Genomic DNA, 16724 nt, shown 5'->3' with positions numbered 1-16724 from the left:
AGACGCCAATTGCAACCTCAACATACACAGATTGGATGAATAATAATACTGAAAAGAGGTTCTTTGTGTGTGTTAATCATAGGCATGTATTTAGAAGATGTCGTAACCGGTTTTCGCCCGGCACTAATTTTTATTTGGAAGGAAAAATAAAGAGATAAATAAATGATTTTGAAAAAAATAATGTTTTGAGAGTCGCCATTAGCCTTTTAGGTAGGTCAAATACCCAAAAACAATCTTTTAAAATAGTTTTTAAGAAAACATAATTTAAAAGATAAGTTGATCTGCGTATAACCAATGATTTTAGTTAGAAAGGAATTCGTGATCGTTTACATTTAGGGAAGGATTAGCACCCCTATAATGCCCAAAATTGGTACTCATTAATTATAAATTGTCTCTATTATTAGAAATTTAAAAATTCAAAGATATATTTAATTTATAATCCTATTTATTTTGAATTTATTACTATAATTTTGAGAAAATTTATTAATTTATATATATATATATATATAAATAAGATATTTATTTATTTAGAAATATCAGAAAAGGGCTACTAGGTGCTTTAAGACATCTATTTTCTTAATATTAAAAATAAATAAATATTAATAAAATATTTATCTAAAATAATTAAAACATATATATAATTTATAAAATTGAGATATTTATTTATTTAAAAATATCAGAAAATGGACACCCAGTTACTTTAAGACTGCCCTTTATTAATATTGAAAATAAATATATATTTAAATATAATTATTTTTCTTAAAAATAATTTATAAAATTAAATTTATAAATAGAATTTAAAAAGAAAAACAAATAAATAAATATTATTTATTATATATATATATATAATAATAATAATAATAATTAAATATATTGAAAATAAACATATAAAATTAAAATATAACTAAACAGTGACTAAAATAAATAAAATTAAAACTATATATTTAAAATATAAAAAGAAATAAAACTTGTAATTAAAAATAAATGAAAATATTAAAATTAGTGACTAAATTATAACATATTAAAATTAAATATCTAATTAGTAATTAATTATTTAAAATTACAGTGGCTAAGCATGCTATTTTACCCATTTATTCATTTAGTGACTAAAATAAAATTATATCAAATTAGTATATCAAATTAAAATAAATTAAAACATGCGATCCAGGTTAAATATTAATTAATAAAATTAGAGGACTAAATATGTTATTTTACCTAAAATATCTATTATTATATAAAGGACTAAATTATAAATTAAAAAAAATCATAGCCCGAATTAAAAGAATCTAAAATTTGATTCTAGTGACTATAATGTAAAGTTACAAGGTTAGGATGACAATGGGTATAATTAACCCATTTAAAATTACACATATACCCCTCCCAAAACGGTGTCATTTGGGAAGGGGTATTTAAACCCTAAAATGGTCAGCCCTTGGCCATTTATCTCATTCTCTTCTTTCCATCTTTTCTCTCTAACTCAGAGAGTTTAAAAACTCTCTCGCCTCTCTCTAGGATTCCCTCACCAGAGGGAATCCGGTCACCGGCCGAGCCGTCTGCCGCCGTAAACCTCGTCGCTGGCCACCACCTCTGGTGGCCGAAAAATATTATTTTACACTGAAATAAAGCCTCGATTTTCCCAAGGCTGAATCTGGCCTTAGTTTCCTCTAAAAGACTCCTAATCAGAGTATATCTAAGAAAATACCTTCGGTATTTTCAGTGTTCCGGCGGCATTTGGTGTTTCCGGCGATGATCGAGGCTTCAAGGGTAAGTTTTTCTTCTTCTCTTTCTTTTTTTTTTTGAATGGTTGCTGTTGGTTTTCTGGCTTGCTTTCTGTGTTTCTCTTGCAGGCTCGGTTGATGATTTTATAACCATCATCGGTGTTCGTCTTGGACCGGATAAAAGGTTGAAGCTTGGTGAGTCACCGAACTTGTGGTAACTCACCGAAGAACGACGACGCGTGTGCGGCTGGTAACATTTATGGAGTCCTCGTTTGGGTGTCGTGGCAGCGAGCATCGACAGTGGCGGCGATTGGCTGATGAACGACGACCATGTGGCCCTAGGGTATCATAACCCTATGGTTTCTGTTAGGGCCATCTGGACCATTGGATCTTAGTCAGATCCAACGGCTAACAAGAAGAGGCGGCTGGAGAAGAAAATGAAAACCCTAGATGGGTTTAGGGTTTGTTATTGGGCCAGTCTGGGTTGGTCTCTTGTAACTGGGCCGATCTAGTTTTGGGTCTGTAATGTAAATAATAATAATATTAATAATAATAAAAAATAATAATAATATAATTATAAAATAATAATAGTAATAAATAAAATAATAATAACAATAATAATATAATAATAAAAACAAATGGATAAAAAAATTAGTATCTTCAGCTGTCCCTCTTTGCTAATTCTTGTGTTAACAAGAATAGGCAAAGACGAAAAGATAATAAGTTTTTTTTATCCATTTGACTTTACTTGATTATGATGGCAATGTTGAACAAATTCTTCTTTGGGATTAGTTCTTCTCATTATGAACTTTTCCACTGGGAATGACAATTTATCTCCTTCTATGATGTAATTTAGCAAAAAGTTGAACAAATTCTTCTTATTATGAATTTCTTCTTCTTTTCAGATGAGTTCTTCTCATTATGAAGTCCTTCTGGAAATACTGATCTTCAAAAGAGGGGTTGTTAATTTGGCTTCATATGTGATGAATTAAGGCAAGGTTGAACAAGTTCTTCTCATTATGAACTTCTTCTCCTTCTTCATATGAGTTCTTCTCATTATGAATACTTCTGGAAATGTTGATGTTGATCTATCTTCTTCTGCGATAGAGTCATGCAAGGGTTGAACAAGTTCTTCTCATTACGAATTTCTTCTTCTTCTTCAGATGAGTTCTTCTCATTATGAACACTTCTAGAAATGTTGATGCTGATCTATCTCCTTCAGTGATAGAGTCATGCAAAGGTTGAACAAGTTCTTCTTATTATGAACTTCTTCTTCCTCTTCAGATAAGTTCTTCTCATTATGAACTTCCTCTAGAAATATTGATATTGATCTATCTCCTTCTGTGATAGAGTCATACAAAGGTTGAACAAGTTCTTCTTATTATAAACTTCTTCTTCCTCTTCAGATAAGTTCTTCTCATTATGAACTTCCTATGGGAAAGTTGATCCATCGAGTGATGAATTCAAGCAAAAGGTTGAACAAATTCTTCTCATTATGAACTTCTTCTTCCTTCTTCAGATGAGTTCTTCTCATTATGAACTCTTCCGAAATGTTGATCCATTGAATGATGGATTCGAATCTTTGCTAAAATCTTTGAAATTCCTGTCAAAAGTTCAACATAGATAAAATGAATGAAAATGCCCCTATTTTGCAAAAGTCTAAATATGATGCATGAATGTTAAGTTCATCTTTATTTGATTTCAAAGTGGTGAACTCGGTCTTTCTTAACTTGTGTAGAAATCCAATAAATCTTTCTTCTTTGAAAAGAGAATCTATCTTCTTTGAAGAGAGAATCTATCATCTTTGAGGAATGTAGATGTACATATGCCAAACTTAGTAGATAAAGCAAGAGAGAAGTATGTTTTGATTGGACTCTTGAAACACATCATAAGGAGGATTATCCTAATTCCTTTCATGTCTCCACATCTAATCAGATTTCAAACAAAGCCATTCAGACCATATCATATCGAGATGCTTAACAACAATCTTCTATTCAATCTTAGTTTGCTCCACTAGTTTTTTGTTGTTAAAATTTCTGATTCTCTTCTATGAAATGAAATCTTCATCATATCTCATTTCTAACCTTGAGGTTGAAGAAGACATACTTCATCTTAGATCCATAAATGGAAATACCATATGATCGCAACATTGGTTCAACACCATAATTACTTGTTCAGCACCATAATTACTAGTTCACAAAACATTTGACAACACATTCATCCTTTCCTGTGGCTTTTGTCCATTTCTTTTCTGCTTTTCTGTTTTACTTGCTTCTAAATGACTCTTATGATTGGTAATAACTTGTTCGCTTTTCAACAGTGATTGCAAATGTTGATAAGACTTACTTTGGATTCCATGCACTTAAAAGTATTAACATAAAGTGATAGCCAGAAATCTTTTGCTTATTTCAAAATTATGTTAATTCATTTACAAGATGTTTATATGAAAGTATACATTTAATTTCGAAAATAAATTGAGAGAAATAAAAAAGATAATCTTGAATAAATAATAAATATATAAAAATGCATTCAAAGTCATGTCAAACATAGGAATAATAATAAAAATTCAAATGACTCAACAAATTATTAGCATAAGTATTTCTAAACTAATCAACTCGATATAATTTAGAGCACTGAGGTAAACTTATGTCTGGAAGATCTTGAACGTTGCCAGAATGCTTGTAGATGTGAAGTTCCTCCCAAAATATCAAGCTCTTAAGAGGGTTTAATTGCCAGATGCCTAATATCAACATGCATTTGAGCAGCCCTTTCAGGTTTTCAACTCAAATCCTTCATTTGGTAGCAAGACGCCCTTTGCGGGTTTTTATCTTGACCCTCCTTTTCTATATTTTTTTTCATCATCATTTTTTTTTCATTTAATTTTTTTCTTCTTCAAGCATAATATTTCTTGACAGAATCTGAGTTTATTGGGTTTTTTTTAGAACTTTTCCATCCATTTCTGTCAAAATCAACGCTCCTCTGGAAAAGGCCTTTTTTGCAACATATGACCCTTCCCAATTAGGCATCCATTTCCCATGGAAATCTTTATGTATAGGCAAGATCTTTTTCAGCATTATATCACCCTCTTGGAATTCTCTTGGATGTACTCTCTTGTCATGAGACTTCCTCATCTGTTTCTGATACATTTGTCCATGGTAAATAACTTTCAATCTCTTCTCATCAATAAGGTTCAATTGATCAAATCGAGCTTCGATCCATTCAGATTCATCCAATTTTACCTCTCTCAAAATTCGAAGTGATGTAATCTCAACTTCAATTGGTAGAACTGCTTCCATCCCATAGACTAAAGAAAAAGGCGTTGCCCCAGTAGATGTTCGCACAGTAGTTCGGTATGCATATAAGGCAAAAGGTAATTTATCGTGCCAATCTTTGTAAGTTTCAGTAGTCTTTGTAATGATTCTCTTGATGTTTTTATTTGCTGCTTCAACTGCCCCATTTATCTTTGGACGATATGCCACTGAGTTTGCATGCTTGATCTTAAACTGCGCACAAAGTTCGGACATCATTTTGTTGTTCAAATGCAGAGCATTATCTGTAATGATTCTCTCTGGTAGCCCATACCAGCAAATTATTATTTTCTTTATAAATTTGCAAACTGTAGACCTCTTAATATTGGCATATGAAGCAGCTTCAACCCATTTGGTAAAATAGTCAATTGCCACTAGGATGAAACAATGTCCATTTGATGCTTTTGGTGTGATTGCCCCAATGACGTCTATTCCCCACATAGAAAATGGCCAAGGTGCAGTCATTACATGTAAAGGCGATGGAGGTATACGAACTTATCCATATATACTTGGCATTTATGACATCTTCTTGCATAATCAATGCAATCTATATGCATAGTAGCCCAATAATATTCATATCTCATTATTTTTCTAGCCATGGAAAGACCATTTGCATGTGTTCCACATATCCCACTGTGTACTTCCTCAATGATACTTCTAGCTTCACTAGTATTTATACATCTCAATAGCATTTGATCAATGCTTCTGCTATACAAAGTTTCACCATCAAGAAAGTATCCATAAACTATTCTTCTCAATGTTCTTTTATCAATCTCAGATGCATTTTGTGGATAACTTTGATACTTGATATATTGCAAGATATCATAATATCATGGCTTGACATCTGCCTCTTCTTCCACATTGTAACAATGTGCAAGAATTTCATATACTTGCATTTTAATTGGCATCATGTCAACTTTCTTATTTGCCTGAAACATAGCAGCTAATGTAGCCAAAGCATCTGCCATTTGATTTTCCTCTCGAGGGAGATAATGAAGGTGAACTTTTAAATTCTTTTACTAATTCAAGGGTAAAATCTCGATATTCCAGTAATTTGGGATCTTTCGTTTCCCATTCTCCACGTAATTGATACACCACCAACGATCAATCTCCATATATCTTGAGACATTTAATTTTTCTTTCTATGACTGCCTTCAATCCATGACACAAGCTTCATATTCCGCCATGTTATTGGTGCAAAAGAACTCCAATATGCTTGTAAAAGGATAATAAATATTTTCTAGAGAAATTAACACTGCCCCAATTCCTCTTCCCAAGGCGTTAGATGCTCCATCAAAATAAAGCTTCCAATATTCATCATTTGTTCAGACTTCTTTGTTCATGGATATGCACAACAAATCTTCATCTGGAAAATTAAAACTTAGAGACTGATAATCATCTGATACATGACTGGCCAGAAAATCAGCTATGACACTTCCTTTTATCGCTTTTTGGTTGACATATACAATATCAAACTCGAATAATAACATCTGCCATCTAGCCATTTTGCCTGTCAAAGCTTGTGATTCCATTAAGAATTTTAACGGATCAAGTATAGATATCAGCCAAGTGGTATGATATAATATGTATTGTCCGAGTCTTCGAGTAACCCACACCAAGGCACAACATAATTTTTGTATTGGTGGGTATCGAATTTCACAATCAATAAATTTCTTACTCAGATAATAAATGGCTTTCTCTTTTCTTCCCAGATTCATCATGTTGTCCCAGTACACATCCCATCGAATTTTCAAAGACTGTTAAGTAGAGAATTAACGGTTTATCAGACACTGGTGATACTAAAATGGGGGCATTGGATAAATATTTCTTAATAATATCCAAAGTTTCTTGACATTCATCATTCCAGACTTCAGGATTGTTCTTTCGAAGTAACTTGAACACTGGATCATATTTGTCAGTTAATTGAGAAATAAATCGAGATATATAATTTAATCTCTCCAAAAAGCCTCGAACTTCTTTTTTCGTATTGGGTGGTGGAAGATCTTGAATTGCTTTTACTTTATATGGATCAATATCGATTCCTTTTTGGCTGACTACAAATCCCAAAAGCTTCCCTGATGTTACCCCAAAAGTGCATTTAGCGGGGTTGAGCTTTAATTGATACTTTCTCAATCTTTGGAAAAGCTTTCTTAGATTTTGAATATGTTCTTCTTTGGTTCGGGACTTGGCAATCATATCATCCACATATACTTCAATCTCTTTATGCATCATGTCATGGAATAGAGTTACCATTGCTCTCTGATACGTTACCCCTACATTTTCAATCCAAATGGCATTACTTTGTAACAGAATGTGCCCCACTTGGTTACAAATGTTGTTTTTTCCATGTCCTCAGGATTCATTTTTATCTGATTATATCCTGAAAAGCCATCCATAAAGGAAAACCATGCATGTCTTGCTGTATTGTCCACCAATGTGTCTATGTAAGGTAATGGAAAGCTATCTTTTGGACTAGCTTTGTTAAGATCTCTGTAATCCACACAAATTCGAGCTTTCCCATTCTTCTTTTATACCGGAACTATGTTGGCTACCCATTCTGGGTATTTGGTTGTCTGTAGGAAACCTGCATTAATCTGCTTCATCACTTCCTCTTTAATTTGCAACAACATTTCTGACCTCATTCGTCTGAGCTTTTGTTGAACAGGTTTATATTCTAGACTGATTGGAAGTTTGTGCACCACTATATCCATACTCAAACCAGGCATATCTTGATAAGACCAGGTGAAAATATCTTTGAATTATTGGAGTAGATTTATCAATTCTTGTTTTATTTGGGCTGACAAAGTAGTGCCAATTTTCACTTCTTTCATTTCTTCATTGGTTCCCAGATTTACAGTCTCAATCTCTTCTTTGTGAGGTAAGATTTGTATATCTCCTTTTTCTACCAGTCTTAACAATTCGGTAGGAACATCACATTCTACTTCATCCTCACACTCATTGATTTCCTCCAAACATATGGGCCTCTCTAAATTTATCTCATGATTAAATTTAGGAATAATCATGCTATTAATATTGTGACACCTGCAAATTTAAATCGGACATATTTCTGAAAGGATATAGTAAATTTGAGAAATAATGAATTTAAAAATGTATAGTATAAAGAATGATTGCCATTTGAGAATTTTAAGAAAACTTCTTATATTTGATATTAAGTGAACTTAACATAATTGCCCTTACAAGATAATAAAACTTTTATATTCTTGGGCTAAAGAATAAAAGATTAGTTCTGATTATTACTCTGAGTTAATACTAAAAACTATGGGGAGATCTTCAGCAGTCCAATTGTTGTGTGTTTCACCAGGAAGACAAGGGTGAATTCCTGCCAAGTATTTGCCAGTCTTGTGGTCATTTGTGATCATATTGATAAATAATCCTCCCATAGCTTCTTCAACCATGTTTTGATCTTTTGTCAACTTTTCTTCTTTAAGAGCATCAACAAGCTGTTGTTCTACATTAACCATTCCCCCGGATTTGAATGTGGACTTTAGATGAGGGAAAGACATACGTTCCTAAGGAATTTATTCTCCTTTCAGTATGGCTCTTCAATCCTCACCTCTTCTCTTCATCTCTTTGTTCCTTTGTTGAAAGTTGGGTTTAAATCCTAGCCCAAAACGATCTTTCTCCATCTTCATACTTACAGGAACTGAACTTCCCTGAAGATTCCTTCCCAAACCTTTTCCAGTTTTAGCTCCTATGCCTAAAGTCTGTCGTACAGTCATTTTGGTGCAATCAGACAATCTGGGATATGGAATTTTTCTTCCCTCAGCAATAAAGGTTGCATTGACAAATTCCAAAGCTCGGAAAGAGCACTCGAGAGCATCATCATTGGTTTCAATATACAGAGCATCACTTGTCACAGACGCAATGATTTATTCCTCAGCTCCTACACATATCAGTTGACCATCAACAACGAATTTCAGTTTCTGATGCAACGACAAATGAACAACTCCTGCAGAATGAATCCATAGCCTCCCCAATAAACAATTATTTGTAGGGTGGATATCCATTATCACAAAGTCAATATTGTACACGACTAGTCCGATCAATAATGATATTTCCATTTTTCCCAGCACCTCCTTTTGAGTGCCATCTAAAGCTCGAACTATGTTCTGATAATTCTTCATGTGCGATTTATCCACTGGCATCCTTTGAAGTGTAACCAAAGACATCAAGTTAAGAGAAGACCCATTGTCAATTAGTACTCCTGGCAACACATGGCCATGACAATGTGTGGTAATATTCAAAGCTTTCACTGATCCCATTCCACCCTCAGGTATTTCATCATCAGTGAACGTTATGTAATTATCAGTGGCTATGTGCCCCACAATCCTGTCAAGCTTGTTGAGAGATATATCTTCATGGATGAATGTTTGATTAAGAACTTTCATCAAGGCATTTTTGTGTACTTTGAACTCATCAACAAATCAAAAATTGAAATTCGTGCTTGTTATTTATGTAGCTGCTCAACCACACTATATTCACTATGTTTTAGAAATTTAAAAATTCTTGTGCTTGTTTTTCCGTTACGGGCTCATTGACTGTTGGTGGGGATTCATTACTAAATACCTTTTGGGGTATCATTGTGGCTTTTCCCTTTGGTTTGCCTGTTCTGATGCATTCGATGTCTCGGAAGAATAACACCTCCCACTTATGGTAAAGAATTCGGCTTCACTTACTGATTCAGATTTCGAATCCACACTATGTACTTTCTCTTCTGCTTTTTCCAGAGAAACAGATCCTCCTACCATTGAAACATTGGTAGTATAATTCTAAGGTACCTTGCGGGTATCTTTATATGGAAATGGTAAAGAAGTTCTGATTGTAACACCCCTAACCCGTACCCGACCCGAATACGAGTCTGAGGTGTCACATTGACTTTTCAAACCTTGACTCTTGACAAAATTCAAAGAAAATTTAAAGCTTTCATTACAATAAAAATGGTTTATTTGCATAAATCGACCAAAATAATCAAAATTGATCAGAGCATATTCAACTCAAATCAATTACTACATGCCAACTATATTCAAAATAACCAAACACATTTAAATCATCTATTTTCTGATCTGAAATTTTGTAAGGGAGATGCTGACCTGTCTTTCTCTTCTTAGCTTCTTTTCTTGCTTCTGTAACCTACGTGTGAAACAATCACATGCTAAGTCTATGACTTAGTGAGGCAAATACATATAATGTAAACTATAACTTGTAATCATGCATGAACTATTATTGCTATCACTCATACCTTTATTCATGTAACAAATCCCTATAACACATAGGCACTATATCATTACCTGTAAGAACATATACACACGTATACTCATCATTTCCATCATTAGACTTATTTCATTATCAGTATTATCACTATTATTATCATTTGTAACACTTAATACATATCCTCTTATCTCTAGCATTTTAACCAACATTTGATTCATTTAATCATATCATCCACATGTCATCATATAAATCATATAATACAATCCATAGCACAAAAGCATACAAGTCACCTGTAATATGTTTGTTGTTATTTCTTTATTAGCCCATGTACACATGTGAGAACTATAGATATGTGAGTCTATAGAGGTTGTGCACAAAATCTATCATCATAGCTCGTATAAATGCACCTAAGTGCCACGTAGAATTGCACCGACGTGCCGCGTAGAATTGCACCGAAGTGCCATATAAAATGTCCCTAAGGACCGCGTAGAAAATTCCTTAAGAATCATATACATATACAAAGGATCAAGTATGTGTCTCAAAAGACATCACACATGTTCCAAGGAATACATATATGTCCCGAAGGACCGCATAGACCCTCGACTCTTGGCATGCCAACTATACCCCTAGCTCTCATGACAAATAACATGGGCATTATTATCTATGTCATTTCATATTCACACATTCATAACACTCATCTCTTATCGCATGTCTGATCTCTTATAATCATGTAATCACATAGCTCATGTCATTTCTTGTGAAATCATACATATCATGTAAGACATATCAGACATGTACACACAAATCACTTCCATATAATTCACATGATTTATTATCTCGTAGATCATATCACATTTTCATACAATTTCACAAATCATTGTCATATATGGATATACATTTGTACTTAATCACATAGATAATGTTATATAGCACTAAAATCCCACAATTCCTATTTGGTAGCTTATGTATATTGTTCTTATATCTTTTTTATAGACATGTAAACACCTAGATCATAATTCCTTAATTTATTGTACATAATCATATCATCATTTATATTCATAACCCCTAGTTCATATTTTGTTCTCTTATGCTTACATAGATTCTATAACATATATTGTAGCATACTAACATATATCACTTATATAAATTCATTTATATACAAATTTATTATATTCTCTTAATTCAAGTTTACGTTACTCTTATAACCTTTTCCTACGACTTCATAGATCTTTACCATGTAATTTCTATATCATAGCTCATATAAGCACATCAATCTTTCTCATACAACTTATCTCCCATATAATTATCATTATTTATGTACAGATCTCCTAATTGATATTCTATTTTCATATTGTCCTATAAATCAATGCTAGTTAGTTTATCTCACTTTTCATTTAATACTATAAGTAAATTATAATAGTTTCCATAAACATGACTCGTGTAATTTATGTTTTGCTATTATATCTTCATCTAAACATATATTTACATGTTCATGATCGCTTAACTTATTTTCTTTCTATGGTTATCACATACAAAATTTACTATTATACATGATTCGTGCCCTTATAACTTCTTTCACATATTCACACAGCTCATAAGGTTCACATATAGTTACATATTTTGTTCTCATATAACCCATATCATATATATTTACACCTCATAACATATAATATGAACTAAGCATATACATATAATACAAACTTAATCATGCTTCTATTCATGCAAACATAAAATATTGGAAACAAACTTATCACAAGTCTAATTTCCATATAATAATATGCACAACCTAATAATATGCACTCACCTTGGCATCACTAAGTTCCAATCCACTTTTATGATTTCATCTCTTTCGATCGAATCTTAACTTGATAATCGTTTGGAACTTGTTCATGTTCGATATCTACATAATTGTACATTTTCAAGACAATTATTAGGTACCTACATCTTGTAATTCGATACTAATAACTTTAATGAACTTAATAAACCAGTATTCATTTCTTCCTTTAGGGGGAATCGGTTCCCTCCTGTGGGGGTATCGGTTCCCCCATGACATTCTATAAATTCTGGTTCGTTTGAGGGGGTATCGGTTCCCCTTGAATGGTTACCGATTCCCCTAGCCCAGAAATCACATTTTGAGCTCGAAAATCACTTCATTTTCAGCTCAATACTTCATACTTCACTCCCTTTAATATGCCTAACTTTCATACACATACCTAAACCAATAAATTTTCATTCAATATCTCTTTAACGTAAAAATCCACTCCTCCACATAGCATTCAAGAATCATACCAATTTTTCCATGTTATCCAAAATTAATTCTAACACTTATAACTTCGTACTCTTCTATATGACAAGTCAAATTCAACTTTTAAATCCATTTATATATCCTTATTCATAAATTCACTTATCCACTTCTTAACTTAAATCAACCATAACTTATTACTTTTTAAGTTTCCATGCTTCATTTTGATTTCATACTCTTTTCTAATGCTTCGTTAACCAAAACCATGCTTGACTCTTAAGAATTAACCAAAAGAAAACCAACTCACATTTTCTTAAGAGCTCCACGGTGGAGAAGAAGAAAATGAAGAAGAGAAGAAAACTCTGGATGTTTTCACATTTCCCACATTTATATCACACAAAACGGGAAGATAAAAAATCTTTCCTACGAAAAGACCATTTTACCCCTTTAGTTAATCCATCTTTACTATTTAATCCAAAATCCTTTACTTAAGTCCCTAAACTTTTATCTTATTTCAGAATTGAGCACAAAGTTTCCAAAATTTACATTTTAGTCACTGGCCCAACTTTTGGGATGTTACAAATCTTCCCTCCTTTTAAGAAAATTCATCCTCAAATCATATTTTCTAATATTTTCATGTAACCCTTACATATTTGTTCAAAGAATAAACACCCATTCTCGTTCTTCTAATAATTAAAAATTATATCATTCAATATCAAACTCATAATTGATATCTTAATATACCTCTTGTCATACTTGATCTTTTAAACTCCATCTTTGACTTTTCCTATCCCTTTTTTTCTTTAATTCCTTCAAAAATAAAATATTCTTATACACATATCATATCTTTTCTTTAATGTTCACATACTCTTTTCTTATCATTTATACTCATCTCTGATTACCGATCTTCATCGCATTTTCATAACTTCGATAATCAACTTTACTTATACAAAACCTCATTCTTTACATCCCTTGTACTTGTATTTTCTTCCTCAAAGCCCCTTTTTAAACATACAAATACTTATTTCCTTACCTACACCATATCTATATGATCAAAACCATATCCAAATCCACATCATACTTGATTAACTTAACTTTATATTTTCTTCAAATCTTATAACTTTATTATCCATACTATTACAATTAATCAGTAACTACTTTTCCAATTTAGGGCATAAACCGTAATCAGACTAATCATATTCATCTTCTCAGTTGAAATCCAACCAGTGCAATTTACTCACTTATCCAACCCACACTCTTATTCATATACCTTACTATTCTCTTGTCTCTTCCATTACCTTATATTTCCGTGATCAAAATACATAATCATGTCTCAATTCACACCATACTTAGTTAATTTACCCTAACATCATCTTCTAATCCTTTACCTTTGATACACTTACCATCACATAATTCTGTTAGTCATCACCAGTTCTTCCAATCCAAAGCATAAACCTTCATCAAACCATTCATATACATTCTTTCCAGTCAGAAATATCTCAACAAGTTTACTTAACTTATCAAATCCACATTTATTCTCCTACACCATGCAATTTCTGTTGTTCCAATCCAACCTTCTAATTCCTTTATCATATTAACTGATCACTGATGTTCCCATTCTTAAACTCTTCTTATCAATACTTAGCTTTATTCAAACATACAAATCCTCACCTTCTTCACTATATCACATTATTATGATCAAAATATACAATTGTATCTAGATCCACCTCATCTTTGGTTATCTTATCCTGACAATATCTCAAAATCTTATAATTCTAATACATTTTCCATCACAACTTCTGGTTGGCCAACGCTAACTCTTTCCATCTAGAATGCAAACCCTTATTATAGTCACACTCTTGTTTATACACGGTACTATCTCTTTATTTCAATTTCATAATTCTGGTTTCATCTATCTGATAAACTTATCGTCGAATACTTATTTTCAAACTTTTCTAAACTAATAAACACATTCTGAAATCTTCTATCATTCTTATGTTAACATTTGTTCACCATACTTCAACTCATTCACATAATAACTAAACTACTTGATCTAACTTCTACACTTCAAAATAGTGGAAACTCTTTTACGCTCTTATGGTGACACTTGTTCACCATATTCTATCTTATCCACGTAATAACAAAACTACTCCATATCGTGTTTTCGATTCAAAACAATGAAAACTTTCTATCATTATTCAGATATGATTTTAACTTTCTGAAATCAACCATTGATATTACTACGCACTTCCTGAGGTTTCCGCTCTTCATCCTGCCTGACCAGGGCAGGTGAATAGCTATCACAATCAGGAATATCGCCTTTCACTTTACTTAAAAAAAATCAAACTTCTATTATAACTTAGCAATCTAATTCTATTAGCAATACAACATACTCCTTACACTATCAGATCAGAAATTCTCACTCTATGTTAGCATGTACACATTTTTAAAACTCATTTGACTTCAGTTTAAGCCTAGAATCGGCTAAACCTTGGCTCTGAACCATTAAATGTAACACCCCCAACCCGTACCCAACCCGAATACGAGTATGAGGTGTCACATTCACTTTTCAAACCTTGACTCTTGACAAAATTCAAAGAAAATTTAAAGCTTTCATTACAATAAAAATGGTTTATTTGCATAAATCGACCAAAATAATCAAAATCGATCAGAGCATATTCAACTCTAATCAATTACTACATGCCAACTATATTCAAAATAACCAAACACATTTAAATCATCTATTTTCTGATCTGAAATTTTGTAAGGGAGATGTTGACCTGTCTTTCTCCTCTTAGCTTCTTTTCTTGCTTATGTAACCTACGTGTGAAACAATCACACGCTAAGTCTATGACTTAGTGAGGCAAATAAATATAATGTAAACTATAACTTGTAATCATTCATGAACTATTATTGCTATCACTCATACCTTTATTCATGTAACAAATCCCTATAACACATAGGCACTATATCATTACCTGTAAGAACATATACACACGTATACTCATCATTTCCATCATTAGACTTATTTCATTATCAGTATTATTATTATTATTATCATTTATAACACTTAATACATATCCTCTTATCTCTAGCATTTTAACCAACATTTGACTCATTTAATCATATCATCCATATGTCATCATATAAATCATATAATACAATCCATAACACAAAAGCATACAAGTCACATGTAATATGTTTGTTGTTATTTCTTTATTAGCCCATGTACATATGTGAGAACTAGATATATGAGTCTATAGAGGTTGTGCACAAATGTTGTCACCACAGCTCGTATAAATGCACCTAAGTGCCACGTAGAATTGCACTGACGTGCCACGTAGAATTGAACCGAAGTACCATATAAAATGTCCCTAAGGCCACGTAGAAAATTCTTTAAGAATCATATACATATACAAAGGATCAAGTATGTGTCTCAAAAGACATCACACATGTTCCAAGTAATACATATATATCCCGAAGGACCGCGTAGACCCTCGACTCTTGGCATGCCAACTATACCCCTAGCTCTCATGACACATAACATGGGAATTATTATCTATGTCATTTCATATTCAGACATTCATAACACTCATCTCTTATCGCATGTCTGATCTCTTATAATCATGTAATCACATAGCTCATGCCATTTCTTGTGAAATCATACATATCATGTAAGACATATCAGACATGTACACACAAATCACTTCCATATAATTCACATGATTTATTATCTCGTAGATCATATCACATTTTCATACAATTTCACAAATCATTGTCATATATGAATATCACATTTGTACTTAATCACATATATAATGTTATATAGCACTAAAATCCCACAGTTCCTATTTCATAGCTTATGTATATTGTTCTTATATCTTTTTTATAGACATGTAAACACCTATATCATAATTCCTTAATTTATTGTACATAATCATATCATCATTTATATTCATAACCCCTATCTCATATTTTGTTCTCTTATGCTTACATAGATTCTATAACATATATTGTAGCATACTAACATATATCACTTATATAAATTCATTTATATACAAATTTATCATATTCTCTTAATTCAAGTTTACGTTACTCTTATAACCTTTTCCTAGGACTTCATAGATCTTTACCATGTAATTTCTATATCATAACTCATATAAGCACATCAATCTTTCTTATACAACTTATCTCCCATATGATTATCATTATTTATGTACAGAT

Source organism: Hibiscus syriacus, unplaced genomic scaffold, assembly GCF_006381635.1.
Source record: "Hibiscus syriacus cultivar Baekdansim isolate YM2019G1 unplaced genomic scaffold, ASM638163v2 tig00001713_pilon, whole genome shotgun sequence".
Taxonomy (NCBI): Eukaryota; Viridiplantae; Streptophyta; class Magnoliopsida; order Malvales; family Malvaceae; genus Hibiscus; species Hibiscus syriacus.
Note: the sequence above shows the minus strand (reverse complement) of the source record.